We start from the raw sequence: 18,955 nt of genomic DNA, 5'->3' as shown, positions 1-18,955 counted from the left end.
TTTCCTCTGGGTTTGACTCGACCACAACAACGTTACGTAACGCGAACAAGAAAGCGTAATTCTGCGCCAGAGTTGTTTACGCATCCAGTATTGAAAGCATAACACGCATGCTACACACAATGGCTTATCTGAAATAAGTTCCTGATTTTTCATGCAATATACTCCCTCAGTTCCTAAATATAAGTCTTTTTAGATATTTTATTAGGGGACTACATACAGAGCAAAACGATTGAATCTACGCTCTAATGTATGTATATATACATCCGTATATAGTTTTTTAGTAGAAACTTTTAAAAGACTTATATTTAGGAACGGAGGGAGTACTTTCGTTCTTAAATATAAGTCTTTTAAAAGGTTTCATTAGTGGATAATATACGAATGTATATAGACATACTTAGAGTATAGATTCATTTGTTTTGCTCTGTATGTAGCCCCTAGTGAAATCTCTAAAAAGACTTATATTTAAGAACGGAGGGAGTAGTACCAAACGAGCGAGAGCGACTACAATCCCTCCGTCGTTTGCCACTCCGGCGGCGGCGTCCACCTCCCGCCGCTGGTCACTCCGGCCTCGGCAGCCACCCCTCCTCCGGTTTTCCGGCGGCTCTCCTTTCCGTCCGGGTCGTTTCCCTCCGGTCTTGCTCATGGAAGCAAGCACGCGTTCTGTCACCTCCTCCTTCCGTCAATCCGGGGAGCAGCCGGTGGTCTCAGGCCTCGGCCTCTCCTCCAGCTCCGATGACTCGGAGGCGCGCGTCCCTCCGTCGGTGGTTGCTCCTCCTACTATGACCTCTACACAGCAAATCTGGTCGCACCCGCCGTCGTTGAAGAAGGAGATGTGGAGGAGGCGTCATGGTGTTGTTGAGTCCTCAGGACAAGGCGCTCTGCCTGCTCGCCTATGGAAGGAGATTTTGTCAGAGGTGGAGGGCCTCTGCTTTCGCTGCTTCCGGGAAGGACACTTCCGTAGAGACTGCACCAATCTGTAACGCCCAAGATGCGATCTTATCCTCATTTTGCCATGAGGGCCTCGACAGGGATAGATGCGCATCTCATAGTTTTGAAAGAATGGATATCGTTACAAGTACATGTACAGAAGAGATGCGTATATGGAATTGGCTTACACTCGCCACAAGCTACATCAATATTACATCAATACAACAACATATTCAGTCACCATGTTGAAGAGCAGGGTCCGACTACGGACGAAAACAAACGATAAAAGAACGATGTTCATCCTTGCTATTCCAGGCTGCCAGCCTGGATCCCATTCTATATCGATGATGAAGAAGAAGAAACTCCAAATAGAACAATCACCGCGCTCACGTCAAAGTGTTGTTTTACGTGTACCTGCAACTGTTGTTGTAGTAATCTATGAGCCACAGGGACTCAACAATCTCATTTCCAAAGGTATCAAGACTAGCAAAGCATAAAGGGTGAGGCATGGTTAAGTGGTGAGGCTCCAGCAAACGACTAAGCATTTTATTTGAGTGGCTAACTTACTAGTACAAGAATAAGAGAGGGGTGATCCACGCATAACAGACGTGAACTAATCATGATCAAATGAATGACCCTGAACACCTACATAACTGCAGGCACGACTTTCCGAAAGATTTAACCCTTTAGGGGTGCTCCAACTAGTCCATCACAAACTACCACACATTGTGCTGGAATGAGCTCAACCACGGAAAAGACGTCATCTCCTCGGGTTCATATTGGAAAACCTCAACATCGAGATAACCCAAACTATCCTCGGAATCCCTCACACAAGATGTTTGAGAAAGGTAAAACAAATCCAGCAAGGCCGCCCGGCGTGTCGAGGATCCCGATAGGAGTCGCGTATATCGTTCTCAGGACACGACGGATGAGAACTACGTACGGTGGCAGAATAGAAATCCCCCGAGTTGCCCCGGGTGGCCCCGCAAGTGGCTCTGTTTTGGACCAGCACTAGCAGCACTGCCCCCGTGTATTATGTTGAATTACTCCTCTGGTTCATGATGCCCTATGCTGTTAATGGTGTTTAGTATTATTATGTTGGGAAAGTATAGTACCAATGTTGGGCCTTGCCAGACGAGTTTTATCCCAAAAGAAAATCTAGGAGGTCCCCATAACAACCCCAAGCATGTTAGGAGCGCTCATTTATGAAACATAACACCGATAGCCGAAACTAAGGCGACAAAGATGGAACAAAACACCAGGCTAGAAGGCCAAGCCTTCCACCTTTACCAAGTATACAGGTGCATTAAATTAAATAGCAATAATATGGTGATATAACAAGGAACCCATGTTTTCACATGGAAGCAACTGCACCTACAACTAGCAACACTATAAGAAGGCTGAGCGAGCGATAACATAGCCAAACAAGGGTTTGCTGGGTTGTGGAAGGTCAGGGGCTTTTCAGGACAATGTTGGGAGGCTGAAATTTTAGTGATAGGCAGCATGACATATCGAAAGAAACGAACAACCAACATGACATTAATAGTAATGGTATCTAGGGAAATGGTCATCTTGTGTGTGATCCTGCTTGGAAGAAGAACGAATCTGTGAAGCAGACGAACCAACATAATCAAATGGATCCTCACACTCCGAAGCGGTTCGAAACTCTATGGAGAAAAAACATTCAGGAACAACAATCAACACACGATAACACCACAACATATACAAAACATGATGTGCAAGCAATTATGATGCATGTTCATTTAATTATGCAAGGCATGACAAAGCATAACAATTAATACTACACATTAAATGAAGCTCAATATGCAACGAGTTGCTTATTGACGGAACTCCACGTTCAAATATTTAGTTCACTCTCGTTTAGGTACTCATCAATATTAAATGTTATTTAAACATGGCAAGAGGTGAAGCATAAATAAACTACGCTATCTAGACATTTTAAATGAGGTCGGAAACAACATATAGCATCTCCGAAATGACTCCATGTGTTAATGTCGAAATTGGTCCATATCTGAATTAAACACATTTATACTTATTAAACAGCAAAATAAAGTGGACCATGTGATTGTACACGTCATTCTAGTCGATTTACATATATAGATCACCTAAAATGGAGCTATGGACTAAAAGATATGAGCAACACAATATGATAAGCCACGAATGCAAATGCATGCAAATGACAGCCACAACATGTTAAAACATGGATGCAACGAGATACTATGAAGCTACATGATATTCTACACAAGTTTAAATGAGTCCGAAACAACAAATAACAAATCCAGAAATTCCCCATATGTAATGTTGGATTTGCTATAGATCTACCCACAATTTTAGGGTTGTTAAAGAAGAAAAATAAATGCTACCATGTTGTTCTATATAATTTTCTGGTCAATTTATACATATGGAACATTTTAATCGGAGCTACAGTTAATTAATTTTGAATTAAATCGTTAGCATGGCATCGGTGCAAATTAAATTTAAACAACAAGTTAAACATTTAAACATGATTGGGAGTTGGTTATTGTGAAACTACATAGAATTCTAAGCAATTTACATGTTGAAATCATTTTAATCCGGTGCACGGTTAAATAAATATGAGCATTTTAAATATGCATCTATTCCAGAATTTAATATGCACCCATTGGTTACAATCGCCGGTGCTAAAAAAACAGTATCGGGCCGAAACTGGAACAACAAGACGTGCGCAATATAACTACAACACGCCAACGACGAGGGATAGCACGGGCGGGGTAAGCTCACTTAGGCGCTGGGCTGGCGGCTTCGCCTTGCGGGAGCTAAGGAGGCTGTGGCTCGGGTCGGGCCGGTGGATCGATGCGCATGGGCCTTGGACCGAAGTGAGGCGAGGCCGGCCTAGGCGCTCGGAGCGGTTGCTGGCCCAGGGCGGCCCTCACGCCGGCGAGCGATGCAACGGCTTGCAACAACCATGGCGGCAGGTGACGGCGGCGGGGCACGGCGAGTCCAGGGCGAGGCATTGGCGGTGAGGTGCGGTGGGGGATGGCCGAATCCAGTTGGTCGGTGCCGGATCTGCCCGTTCCTGGCGGCGGAAGGCGAGCTCAGGGTGGCAGGCACCATGGCTGACGGAAGGAACTCCGGCAAGGGCCATGGCAGGGGCGGCGACGCGGGGAGATCTCGGGAAGGAGCTCTCGGGCGCTAGGGTTCGGGGAAGTGGGGCTCTGGCGGGCTCGGGTGGACCGACTGTGGGATCGGGCGGACCGGCTACGGGCTCCGGCGGGCCGCGACCGCTGGGAGGAGAGAGGAGATGGGAGAGGTGGCGGCTGGTGATACGTCCAAAACGTATCTATAATTTATGTTTGCTCCATGCTCTTTTGGGTGACATTGTTATATGTTTTGCTACACCTTCATACCTTTTTACACATATTTGGACTAACCTACTAACTCAGTGCACCCAGTGCCAGTTTCTGTCTGTTGATGTCTTTTAATTGCAGGGACTTTACCTTAATTTTTAGAGCCCCAAAAATCCCGAGAAAAAAAATAAAAATCAGCGTGACGGAAGCTTCACGAAGCACCAAGGTGGGACAAAGGGGAGCCAGGCCTCACCTAGGCGGCCACCTGGAGCGGGCCCCCTCCTGGCCGCGCCACCAGGTCGCTTGGGTGGAGGGTCCACCCCCTGGCGCCCTCCTTTGACCTATATTTACCCCTCGGACGGAAAACCCTAAAGATATATCCAGAATCGCGAATTTGTCCACCGTTCCGCCGCCGTAGCGCTTCCGAGATCGGGAGCGTTAGAAGACCTCTCCCCGGCACCCTGCTGGAGGGACGATTGACCTCCGAGAGCTTCTCCACCACCATGGACGTTTCCCAAACGTGCCATGAGTAGTCCTCCTTGGACCATGAGTCCATGACCAGTAGCTATGTGATGTCTTCTCTCCAATCTTGTGCTTCAATGCTTAGCCCTTGTGAGCTGCCCTACATCATCAAGGCATCTATGTAATTTACCTTCTGTTGCTATGCTGAGTTTGCTCGGATCCAATGGATTATGAGATTATGTTCAAATTGTGATTAGTTATATTTTTGGTTCTCCTTTTATATTATGTTCTTGAATAATTCATGCATGTTCTCCATTGTTTTTTTTGCTTTGGCCGAGTAGTAGATTGTAACTCCAAGAGGGAGCGTTATGCATGATTGCGGGTTCATGCCCCGTGATGTCTAGCTTGAGTGACATAAACATGAGACTAGGGGATGTGTTGTTGCCACCAGGGAGAAAACAACGGTGCTTGTAACCACGGTTGCAAGGATTGTTTACCTTACGCAAAGTTCGTTAATGCAGTTGTCTGTTGCTTTGAGTTTACACTTTGGGTGGGGCTCGCAACTTAATACCAGCGAGATATTCTGGATAGATATCTCAAGGTGGATGATTAGTGAGTAGATGCTGATGGATAAACAGTCTACTTGTCTTGGCGTACCGCCCATTACTTTTGAGCCTCTAACTTTCTTGTAGCATGATGTAATGCCCCAGATGTAATCCTTGCCATTTTGGGATCCTTTCATTTTGTGGAACCATGTTTTGAATGTTAAAGTCATCATTTCATGTGGCTCTTTTCATGTCATCACTTTGCATCATGCTAGCATCCATTTCATTTGTTTTGCTTTCACTCTGGTGTTGCTAGTTGTTCCATCTTGTTTGCTAGCTTGCTTGTAGCCATGCGATGTTGTGGTGTTTTCAAACCATTGGTTTGAAACAATGCTTCTCAACTATACTATTCAAACAAGGCAAAGCCCTTTTTTGATATTTCTAAACTTGTGTGTCAAACCTTGAGTGAATCTGTTTTAAAAATGTTATATTTGCAGAGAATCAACTTGTGGTTGAGGGGGTATTGTCTTGTGGTTTTTAAGCTTTAAATCAATTGGAGTTTTTAATAAAATAGCATATTAAATCCCTGTTTTGGAATATAATTTAGTTGTCCTAAAAATCAGATTGGTATTTTAGTTAAATAGGGCATAATTCCCTCATGCCCGAGGTGTCTTATTTTTATTTTCCAAACCCCTGTGTAAGCGTGGGTATTTTGTTTTCTGTTTGGCTTATTTGAAAAAAAGAAAAACCCTTTTCTCTTATTTCAGAGATACCCAGGTGGGTTGGCTCCCTCCTCTCTCCCTGGGCCTCGTCCCTTTTCTTTCTTTCCTTCGCTAGCGCTTGGCCCGCTCGGCGTCCCTCTCTTCTTCTGTGATGTCGTTCCCTTCCTCCTCCGTACTTTCCGTCAGGTACAGAGAGAGACCGCGCGCGTCCGCCGTCTCATGGACGTCGAGGCCGTCCCATCCGCCTCTATTTAGTGCCTCCCCCTCGGCAGTGTGTCTAGGGTTCCTCTCCCCGCCGCCACCTCGTTCCCATCTCTCTCCCTCTCCCTCTGAAGGTAAGCTCCAGAGAGATTCACAGAGTTCAAAGAGCCGCCGCCGTCGATCCCGCGTCCTCCTCGTCGCCGGCAGCCTCCCCGCGGCGCCCGAGGCATCCGCGAGGATGGGGGTCCTCCCCCCGTTCCATTCCCGTCGCTAGAGGGGTTGCTCCCCCTCCCTGGCGCCTCCTCCACGACGACTTCGCCGGAGCGGAGCTTTGGGTCGTCGCAGGCTTCTTCCCCTTCTTCCTCTTCTCGGTTGCGTGTGCTTCTCCGAGCACACCAGGGTGAGATGCTCCTCCCCCTCCGTCCTCTTTCCCTCAGCGTAGAACCCCGGTCACGCGTAGTCGTCGCCGTAGTCCTCTGTTGTCGCCGCCGTCGCCGTAGTTAGGTGCGTCGTGGCGACGCCGTCGTGGGCCTCCTCCGGTTGCGTTTGGCACGGGAATGGAGTCCCCAAGTCTCTCGCGTCCCGTGCTGTAGCTTGCCGTCTCTATTAGATCGCCAGGTAGTCGCCGTCGTCCTCCCCTATTTCGGCCGCCGGCGTGGTAGAATAGGGCAGAGGGGCTGCTCAAAAGAGCATGCTCCCCCTCTCTCTTAAGTGTCTCCCATGTAGCACAGTGGAAACCGAGCCTGGGCACGTGCAGCGCGTCATGGGTTCAATTCCCTGCAGGCCCCTTTTTTCTTTCTTGTTTTTCGCTAGTAGCAGAGCAGCTGTGACAGCCCGAGACCAACGTTCCAGAAGATTCCCCTTCTTTTCCGTTTCCGTCGTGTGGGTATTTTTATTTGTTGCATCATCATCGCATCATGCGCATCATCAGCATTGCATCGGCATCTCTGTTGCCGCCAGTTTTCAAAACTTGCATCCGTTGTTAGTTGCCGGTTCTCGTCGTTGTTCGTTCTGAGCCGGACCGCACTCGCACGCGCCCGCGTCATCGTCGAAACCCTGTTTTGAAAGTGTGCGTAAAAACTTTCTCTGATCAGGGTGAAACTTGGCATGCGATCGTAAGTAGTTATAGCTAGGCCGCCTGTCGAATTTCGTCGCGATCGGAGTCCGTCTGGTACCCGAACGGTCGACCGTACCGGCACTGTATTCGGTCTATCGTCAGACGTCTTTCGATATTTTGAATCTCGTTGCCAAGTCGCCCGTTTTCCCTCTCGTCTCTGGATAACTACTCTACACAGTCACTTACCCATCCCCGCGTGCGGAATTGTTCGATTCCGACCACGCGGTTGAAACCGGGGCGAAAAACTACTAAACCTAGCCCCCTTTGCCTATTTAAGCACCCCTAACCTGCCCCTAACGGAAACCCTATCCCCTGCCTCGAAAACCGCGCCCCACCTAACCCTAGCGCCGCTAACCCCCCTCCTCTCTCCTCCCTGGCGCCGCCGGCCCGCCAGGCCCAGATTGGGCCTGCCCGAGCCCATCCGCCGCCGCCTTGCCCGAGGCCTCCCCTCGCGCCTCCCTCGCTCCCCTCGTGCCGCCGCCAGCCGCCGCGAGCGCCTCTCCGCGCCGCCCCGCAGTAGGGCGTGCCCTCGCCGGCCGGAGCCACCGGAGTTCGCCCTCGCTCCGGCCAGCAGCTTCGCGCCATGGCCACTAGCTTCCCTCGCCGGATTCCGTCGCCCTAGCGGTCGCTGTAGTGTCCCACCGGCCGGATCCGTCGCCGGCTGCCGCGGCCTGGTCGGCCCTCGCTGGAACCGCCGCCTCCCGGCCCCCTCCCCGCCGGTGCCTCGCCTGCTGCCGCCATGACTGCCGCCACCGCTCGCTCGTCCCGCTCGGGATCGAGCACGGGACGAGGCAGCTCGCCAGCCTCGTGTGGGCCGGTGTCCCAGGGCGCTCCAGCGCCAGGCCAGGCCGGCCTCGCCCTAGCGCCAGCGGCCCAGGTCGCCAGTTCCTTCGGCCCAGCAACTCCCCCCGCCTCGGCCCACTGCCTCCTCGCCCCATGCCGGCCAAGGTGAGCCTCTACCCCTATCCGGCGCCCATGGCGCATTTTAACATTATATTACGCATGCCCGGTTCTGCCTGTTAGTAGTTTAGGCCCGATAAACTTATTTTTTTAGGATTCGGTTTAGTTAATTTCAGAAAAATAGACGTATATTAAAACGTCTGTAGTTTTTAATCCGTATGTCGGATCACGATGATTTAGATATGGTTTTCATGTAGTTTCTCGCGTAGAATCCGTTTTTCCAACTTGCATAATTGTTTGACGTCGTTTGGCGTGTCGTATGCATAGATTAACGTGCTGTCCTATTATGTTTGTGTCCCGTATTTATTTTTCGCGCGTGCCCGGTTTGCTCGAATGCCTTAGATAAAATCTTCATGCTCTAGGGACCCATTTGCCATGTATTTTAGAGTAGCCGTTGGTATTTTTGCACGTAGGGATTTGCCGCTAGATTATTTTTTGTGTTTAGGACGTTATCTCGCTTTTACGTGTGGCAATAATATTGTTGCGCAACCCCACATATTTTATATGTTTTCGGGGTAGAAAAATCCATGATATTTTTCTGTGCAATTAGTTTTAGCATTAGAGCAATTTAGTTCGCGCGATATTTTGCCATGTTGCCCTCTTGTTTAATTCGTAGGATTTATTCCGTGCTTCGTTTGAAGGAGTTGTCAAGTAGAGAGTTGTTCTTGGGTGTTTAGTCTAGCCCCTGGTATTTTTGGTTGCAATAGAAAGGCATGTTTAGGTGTGGTTTGCTTGCTCTCAAGTTGTTAGAAATAGTGCTGATTTGGAGGTGCTGAAATATTTCTAAGTCTGGAATCTATTATATTTTGTTGCTGTTTTGTTTTGCTTCTAGCTTTTGATCTGTAGCTCTTTTGAGGTTGGTGCAATGGAGTTAGTTGTAGCCCTTGGTGCAATGGAATCTATTATATTCATGCCATTTGGAGTCCTGTAGCTTATGTTTTTCTGCTGTCAATATTGCTTCAGATCGAAAACTGCACTTTCATGGGGTGTAATTTTCACTAAGTCTGAAATAGTGTGTGAGATGCCATTTTGTGTCTTATTTCCCTAGTGATCCATGATGCCATGCTAGTTGTTGTTAGTTGTTTGTAGTAGTGCTTCTTGCCATATTTAGTGCCATGCCTTGCTTGAGTTTATCGGAGTTGTGTAGCCCGTAGTTGTGGGGCGTAGAAAATGCTATGTGGCTGATTTTGGCAGATTGTAGTGTTTTCTTGTTTTGCTCGTAGTTGTTGAACCGTAGCTCCGATTTGATCGTGTCCTACATGAAACTTGCTTAGAATCTCGTGTAGTTTCATTTTCTCTTGCTGGTTGTATGTTTTGAAGTGCTCGTGACCGTCATGGCACACATATCGCATCCATGCCATCATATCTTGCGGTGCTTGTATCTTTTGATACGTAGCTCCGTTGGAGATTTTCTCTATGTGTAGATCGCTTGAAATGACGCGTAGAACCACGTGAACCTATTTGTTTTTCTGTTTAACAACCAATTAAATGTGTTAGTTCAGATCTGGACCGAATTGTAAATTAACATGTGAGGTCGTCTCGGAGGTGCTATATGTCATTTCCGACCTCATTTAAAATGCCTAGATAGTTATTTTAACTATGCTTCACCTCTTGCCATGTTTAACCACATTTAATGTTACCGTGTACCTAATCAGGATAGAACTAAATAATTAACGTGGAGTTTCGTCAATATGCAACTCGTTGCATATTGAACTTCACTTAATGTGTAGTGTTTGATTGTGTTGATTTTCATGCGGTGACTTGCATGTTTTCAGCTGCTCATGCATCATTTGTGTTGTGCATCGTGTGGTGAATTGTAACGACCAAGATGCGGTCCTTCCCGTTCTGGGGGTCGAGGCCCCCGAATAGGAAAGAAGCGCATCTAAGCGTTTCGCAAGCAAGTAACATAGCACAAATAAATATAGAAGTAGACAATTCGGGATTCAACTGTCTTCTTATTAATAACTCAGAGTACATCACAGATACAATCAAGGTAGTTCCGCTATGGACTACAAAACATGGAAATGCTATGCTACCCTGCCTGCAGGCCCACGATCACGACCACGCCTCAGTCCTCTGGATAGTTCACGTAGAGGCGGCCTGTCTCCTCGTCGTACTGCCACACCAGCTGGGTGCCGTCGGGATCATCTGTCTCTGGGGTACCTGTACCTGCTGGGAGTTTCGGAGGAATCCGTGAGCCACGGGGACTCAGCAATCTAAGACCTTGGTGCCAGAAGTAGACATGTTATTAGGTAGGGTAAGGGTGAAGTGTATAAGGCTGCAGCATCCTAAGCTTGATTAAGTGGCTAACTTACGCAAAGTAAATGTGAAGGTGGTCTACACTAGCGGTCGGGATTACTTGATCACTAAGTGATCCTGAACACCTACCTACGGCATTCATAACCCCACCGTGTTCCCGATCGAAGAGAGATCTTCGAGGGGACAGTCACGGTTACGCACACAGTTGGCAATTCTATTAGCTTATGTTTGAGTTCTCTAATACCGGATGTTAACAAAATATTCCAAGTTGCCACATAACCGCGGGCACGGCTTTCCGAAAGATTAAACCCTGCACGGGTGCTCCAACTAGTCCATCACAAACGAACACAGGCCGCAAAGGCATCCTCTATCACGAATCTCGTGATCTCGTCGGATTCCTTAGAGGAAAACCTCAACTCTGGGGAAACCAAAGTTTCACTGGGATTCCTATACGCATGATATACCGCTAAGGTAAGACAAGGCTAGCAGGACCTCCCCTCGTGTTGACGACCGTGATAAGAGCCGCGTATCTCAGTCTCAGGACACGACGGATGAGCTAGAAGTCGGGATGGCTAAACCTCTGGGTGACCAGTGGGGCCCCGGACATCGCTCACGTGGGGCCAACACTCATGAGGAGCACTGGCCCGGGTTGTTGATTAAGTTCCTCGGGGTAGCTATTCCCTATGCAGATTATTTTGTGGTTAACAGATTAAAACCAATGTTGGGTCCTACCGGACAAGCCTTAGCACTACGCGATTTATCGAGGGGGTCCCCATAACAACCCCAAACGTGTTAGGAGCGATCATTATGGAATCAAACACCGGTAACCGGTAACTAAGGCGGCAATAACGGAACAAAGCACCCGGCAAAGGCTAGGCCTCCCGTCATTTACCAAGTATATAGGTGCATTAATTAAATAACAGAATTTAAGATAATGATATCAAGCTCAGGTTATCACATGAGTCAAAGCTCCTGCATCTAGCAACGCTATCATTAGTAGCTGAGCAAAGCCTACTTAGCCATACAAGTTTTGCTAGGAAGGGAACAGTGTTTTGGGATCATGGCATATCAAGAGGCAATTTAATTCAGTGGTAGGCAGCGAGCAATATGACATGGAAACGAAACTAGCATAACAAGTCTAGAGATGGAATCAAGGTCATATCATCTTGCGTGTGATATCCTCAGCTTGGAATGGTTCTGGTTCGTCCTGCACGTACTCTCCTGACTCCACGTATTCGTTCTCCGATCTCGGTGCTACCCAACATAAGAATAACAACTAATGAACGGCAGCACCACAAGATGCAACAATCACATGATGCATGAGACGAAAAATGAGCATGCATCACTATTTCTATCACTAGCGCAAGCAAAAGGAACTACTATAAGTTTCTGGACAGAACTGTACACTAGGCTATTTTTACATGCATGAGGATGGCATGAACAGACACGGCTCATGAAAACGATGCAAAACCATATAAAGAACATTGTGAACGGAGCTACGGATCAACGGGAATCAACGAAACAAGATATGAAGCTCTACGTGTAAGAATCAACACCACACTCACAATTGGCACAAATCTGGTATTCCCAGGTTGCCAAGACATAAAACAACCCAACATGAATGGATTGGCGCAAGGAAGAACACCACAACATCAACTAAGCACACACAATGATCAAAAATGACTATACTACATAATCTGCCATAATCTGCATCTTAGCTCTTTCGGAGCTACATGCAACATAGCTACAGACCTCCAAACATGACAAATTATATATGTGGCTGTAGCCCACCAAGAAAACTACCAACACCAGCAAGAATCACAGCAAAAGGAATTAAACTCTAGAAGATACAAGGCCACAAACTTTCCCAAAACCATCAGATCTCAGGGACTTGGTGAAAATTCCTGCACCTGAATTTCAGTCTTTGTTCTGAAGCTTTTTGACAGCAATCAAAACACAACCTACTGGACTCCAAATGATTTGAAATTTGACAGGGAGCTTCACGAACATATCAGGTCCAAAATCCTAGCACTGAACTAAGGCTAGTTCTCAACACAATGACCAGCACATCCTCATCTATAAGAGAAGAAAATGTTTCCAGAATCCCAGACTTGGTGAAATTCCAGATTTCACTAAGCTGGACCTTTTCATCCACATGCCCACTTTGTCTAGGCATATTTTGCACACAAGTAACACCAAGTGATATATGACACCACTATGGTGTAGAGCAAAACCCCTACTACTATCACACAAAAACTCATGCCCTTGGGCTCCACCTATTCCATGGAATCAAAGATCAAACTTGCAACAAATCTGAATATGTCAACTCCATAAAGTATCCTAATGGAAAAACTAACTTCACCACTGGATTCCTTGGGAGATTCTACCCCAAAATCATATATAATATGTGGGCACTTACTTGGAACAAGTGACCACAAATTAAGGGAGAGGAAACTACTCCAAATCATGCCTAGGGAATGGGCATCATTTCATGTAGTTCCTACTAAGACAACAACTACAAAGGTTGAGATCATGTGCACAATGACAAAGTGACATGGGGGTTTGACCCCCATGTATGTGTGATGCACATCAACACCACTTGCACAACTACCACTAGATCACCCCCCCACACACACACATCATGCCCTCTCTCATATGAACATGAGGATGTGCACAAGTGTTGCAAATGGGGCTGTTATGACCACACACATATCATCACAACACCCTCATCACAAGCACTTAATCTCAAGTACAACATGAAGGAAAAACCTCTATGCAAGTAAACATGGAGCCACACATACATACACTCCTGCTAGGTACCACATTTGTGTGCACTACTTACACACACATCACCTCAATACACACACACCTCACCTACTCCACACTGCACATACTTTGAAAGAACTACACACCCAAACATACTAGCAAGATCACATGAGCCACTTTCACTTAAGCCACATAAACACATACACACATCACTTGTACTATCACAAGTGTGTGCACACACACACACAACCAAAGATTCTGCCTCTATCTATGCATAGCAAGAGAAGAAATCAAAATGGTCCACTTTAATGCCTATGGGTTAGGCACAAATGTGGTAGGACAAGCAAAAGAAATAGAAATAAAAGAAATGACAAAAATACAACAGGGGCACCTCGGATTCGAACCCAGAACCCACTGTATAGCAATAACAGAGTCATACCACTCTGCCACAGCCATTCTATCGACAGGGAAGGGGGTGTGTACATGGTAACAAGTCCCTGCTGGCTTCTGTACCGAAGCAAACGAGAAAAATAATAAAAGGTGCCGAGGGGGGATCGAACCCACGCCCTCTCATCAGGCTACAACACCCTGCTACCACTAGGCTACGGATCGACACTTGACAGGTAAGAGGGAGTAACTCTGAAGAGTATTCCCTTCTGCATATCTGCTGCCCGACGAATGACCGGAACAGGGGAGGTGCTCGCCGGCGTTGTGCTGCAAATCGAGCTGCGGGTCCTACATGGAAGGTTGCTGGGGCAACCAGGGTTCCATTTCTAGCGTTACTATGGCCCGAGGAGCCCTACGACGACGGATCCACGGCGAGTGGCGGCTCTGGCGACAGAGGGGAAGCTCGCGTCGATTCTACTACTACTGTGCTCGATCTGGGACAGGGAGGAGGGAGGAGGAGCACTACCTCACGTACGGGTCGAGGAGGAAGACGCCCGTAGAGGAAGATGCGACCAGCCTAAGACGTTCACTTCTTGCGACCAGCCGTTTGATGCGGAAGATTGGATCCGTGATATGAACAAGCATTTCGAGTGTAGCAATGTGCGTCCGGAGGACTATGTCAAGTTTGCTACGTTTCAGTTGAAGGGGCAGGCTTCTATTTGGTGGCAGCAGCTTAAGGACTCCAGAGGTGACAGGGTGATGTCTTGGGACGAGTTTTGTCGTGACTTCAGGTCCCACTACATCCCTTCCAGTTTTGTGGAGGAGATGCGTGAGAAGTTCAGGCGTTTGAAGCAGGGCAGCAATTCTGTGTACAAGTACAATGTCGAGTTCCACGAGCTGGCCCATTACGCGTTGGAGGATGTCGCGGATCAGAAGAGCAAGATCTACCAGTTTAGGGGTGGCTTAAAGGAGGATTTGCAGTTAGCGCTTGCTTTGCACGATCCTGAGGAGTTTGACAAGTTCTACAACTTAGCTCTCCGAGCAGAGGCAGCCTTGCTCAGGGTGGAAAACTCCAAGAAGCGCTTCAGAGGTTCCATCTCTTCCTCGACTCAGGTGGTTCAGAAGCAACAAAGGTTTTGGGTTTCTCCTCCTCCTCCTCAGTACTCACAGCAGCTGAAGCACTCAGGTGGACGTGGTTCTTCCCACCCACCCAACCCTGGCTTCCAGCAGAGATACCGGCATCAGAAGCAAGGGCCTCCTCAGACTCAGTTCCGTTAGCCAGCAGATGTCAGTTGTCACAAATGTGGGCAGAAGGGTCACTATGCCAACAAATGTACTTCTCAGCTCCGTCTGCCGCCTCCTCCTCCAGGCAAACCTCCAAGCAACGCTCTTGTAAAATTCAACCCCAGATCAGCTCGAGTCAACATGGTGAATGCAGCTGAAGCAGACAACTCCTCTGATGTGATCATGGGTAACCTCCTCATCAATGATATTCCTGCTAAAGTGCTATTTGATTCTGGTGCGTCGCATTCGTTTATCTCAAGGCCATTCTCATTTAAGCATGGGTTCCCTACTCGTGATTTGTTTAAGCCTCTTCCAATTGTGTCTCCGGGTAAGATCATGAATTCTCACATGGTGGTTCCGGACGTTTCTGTCAAGATGGGTGCTTATGCGTTTCTGGTTACTCCTATTGTCTTGGGCAATTCCGACATCGACTTGATTCTTGGTATGGACTGGTTGGCCATGAACAAGGCGTCAATTGATTGTGAAGCTAAAGAAGTCAAGCTTACCCACTCTTCGGAGGATGTGATTATATTTGCGGCGCGCGATGATACAATCCGTTTGTTCTCCTTGAATGAAAAGGGTGAGATCAATCCTATTCAGCAAGTTCCAGTAGTCTGCGAATATCAAGATGTGTTTCCTGAAGAGCTACCAGGCATGCCTCCGCACCGTGAAGTTGAGTTCGTCATTGAGCTTGAGCCAGGCACAGAGCCAGTGTGCAAACGGCCGTACAAGCTGGGTCCAGAAGAATTGAAGGAACTCAAGAGGCAACTCGATGAGCAGGAGCGTTTGGGTTTGATCAGACCAAGCTCGTCTCCGTGGGGATGTGGTGTTCTATTTGTCAAGAAGAAGGATGGTTCGGACCGGCTGTGTGTCGATTACCGCCCATTGAACAAGAAGACAATCAAGAACAAATATCCACTTCCGAACATAACTGAGTTGTTCGAACAGTTGAAAGGTGCTAAAGTATTCTCCAAGCTTGATCTCAGAATGGGCTATCATCAGATTCGCATTCGCGAGGAAGACATTCCGAAGACGGCATTCAGGACTAGTTTTGGCTCGTATGAGTATACGGTCATGTATTTTGGTGTGGCTAATGCTCCTCCGACTTTTTGTCGATTGATGAACTATATTTTCTCACCATACAAGAATGAATTTGTCTTGCTCTATCTCGACGACATTCTGGTCTTCGCTAAGACTGAGGAAGAACATGAGAAACATCTCAGGTTGGTGCTTGATAAACTGAGAGAGTACAAGCTATATGCCATGTTTTCCAAGTGCGAGTTCTGGCTGAAAGAAGTGGTTTATCTTGGGCATATTATCTCTGCCGAGGGCATTAAGGTTGACCCGTCCAAGGTTCAAGCCATTGTTGAATGGGAACCTCCGCAGAATGTGAAGCAGCTTCGAAGCTTACTCGGGCTTGCCGGATATTGCAGAAGATTCGTTGAGAACTTCTCCAAAATCGCCAAGCCGATCTCTAGTCTTCTCCAGAAGGGTGTCAAGTATGTTTGGTCTCCAGAGTGTCAACTGGCTTTCGATACACTCAAAGAGAAGCTTATCTCCACTCCGGTCTTGGCCCCTCCGGATGATTCCAAGCCGTACCAGGTCTTTTGCGATGCTTCTCTCCAGGGTCTTGGTGCAGTCTTGATGCAAGATAGGAAGGTGGTTGCTTATACCTCCAGGCAGTTGAAGCCTGCGGAGAAGAACTATCCTGTGCACGATCTCGAGCTAGCAGCTGTTGTGCACGCCTTGATGACTTGGAGACATCTCTTGTTGGAACGTAAGGTTGAAGTTTTCACCGAGCACAAGAGTCTCAAGTATATCTTCACTCAGCCTAACTTGAATCTTCGGCAAACACGTTGGGTGGAAATGCTCCAGGATTTTAATCCAAGTGTTGAGTATACGCCAAGCAAGGCAAATGTTGTGGCAGATGGATTGAGCAGGAAGGCAGATTGCAACAGTCTGATTCTGCAACCTCTCCAGCCGGGTCTTTCTGAGTCTTTCAGGAAGCTTAATCTTCAGCTAGTTCCTCAGGGTTTTCTTGCGAACCTTCAGATCTCTCCTACCTTGGAAGATCAGGTTAGAGCAGCTCAACTACTTGATGCTATGGTGAAGAAGGTCAAGATTGGTGTGGGAAAGAGTCTCCCCAAGTATAAGTGTTTCACTGTTGATGCGAGGGACACATTGTTTTTTGAGGATCGCCTTGTCGTCCCGAAAGGTGATCTCAGGAAGGTAATCATGGAAGAAGCTCATAACTCGCTGCTCTCTATTCATCCTGGAAGCTCCAAAATGTACCATGACTTGAAGCAGACTTTCTGGTGGACTCGTATGAAACGTGAAATTGCACAGTTCGTAAACGAGTGTGATGTATGTCGAAGGGTGAAAGTAGAACATCAAAGACCAGCAGGCCTCTTGCAGCCTTTGCCGATTCCCGAGTGGAAGTTTGATCACATTGAGATGGATTTCGTCACCGGGTTTCCGAAGTCCAAGAAGGGCAATGATGCTATCTTCGTCGTCATCGACAAATTGAGTAAAGTGGCTCATTTCCTTCCAGTCAAGGAGTCCATTTCAGCAGCTCAGCTGGCAGAGTTGTACACCTCCAGGATTGTCTCTTTGCACGGCGTGCCGATGATGATCTCTTCAGATCGTGGAAGTATCTTCACTTCCAAGTTCTGGGACTCCTTTCAGTCTGCTATGGGCACGAAGATCCGCTTCAGCAGAGCGTTCCATTCTCAGACTAGTGGTCAAGTGGAGAGAGTGAATCAAGTTCTTGAGGACATGCTGAGAGCCTGTGTTATCTCTTTTGGCATGAAGTGGGAAGATTGTCTGCCTTTCGCGGAGTTCTCGTATAACAATAGTTATCAAGCTAGTTCTGGCAAGGCTCCATTTGAAATTCTCTATGGCAGGAAGTGTCGTACTCCGCTCAACTGGTCCCAGACAGGCGAGCGTCAGATCCTTGGCAATGATATGATCGAAGAAGCTGAGGAGATGTGTCGGATCATTCGCGACAACCTCAGAGCAGGGCAGTCCCGTCAGAAGAGCTATTACGATAGCAAGCACCGTGACATGTCTTATGAGCTTGATGACTTTGTCTATCTCAAGGTGTCACCTATGAAGGATATGCAGCGCTTTGGCATCAAAGGCAAGCTTGCGCCTCGTTTCGTTGGTCCGTTCAGAGTGGTTGGCAAGAGGGGTGACCTTGCGTACCAGCTCGAGCTTCCGTCAACCTTTGCAAATGTCCATGATGTGTTCCATGTTTCTCAGCTTCGGAGGTGTTTCAAGACCCCCGAGCGCACTGTGCATCTTCAAGATATCGACCTTCAGCCTGACCTTTCTTATCGTGAGCATCCAGTTGCGGTTCTCGAGGCAACTGAGCGCAAGACCCGTAACAAGACTATCAAATTTCTCAAAGTGCAGTGGTCTCACCATTCCGATAAAGAGGCTACGTGGGAACGCGAGGATCACCTCCGTTCCGAATTTCCCTATTTCTTTCAGTCTTAGATCTCGGGGGCGAGATCTTCTTTGTAGTGTGGGAGAATTTGTAGTGCCCCAAGTGTAAAGCTTTCCCTTGTTGTAACCTTCCATGTGGGACCACCTTGACATTGTCATGAGAGTTATCTATGCATGTATGAATTCATGTGTCACCTTGTATTTCTTATTTTGCATGCATGCATCCATGCCATACCATTCTTACCATGCCTTGTTTTGCTTGCATCTATACCTTGCCATGTCTTAGAGTGGGGACTTGTGATTTCATGTGTTGATGCACATGTGTTGATGGTGTGTGGAGTGTAGGAGTGGTTTCTATGTATTTTCAAAGCTCCTTGCAATTCAAACCCTTTTCTTTTCCTTTTGTTTCATGTTCAAAATTCCATCTTCCCCAAAGCTGATTTAAAAAATGTCTTGTGTATAGAGTGCATTGTGGAGTTGATGATGTGATAGTTTGGAGTTTTATTGGTTGACTTGAGGGTACAAATAAAT

This window comes from Hordeum vulgare, chromosome 1H, assembly GCF_904849725.1.
Source record: "Hordeum vulgare subsp. vulgare chromosome 1H, MorexV3_pseudomolecules_assembly, whole genome shotgun sequence".
NCBI lineage: Eukaryota > Viridiplantae > Streptophyta > Magnoliopsida > Poales > Poaceae > Hordeum > Hordeum vulgare.
This window is presented reverse-complemented; position numbering follows the sequence as displayed.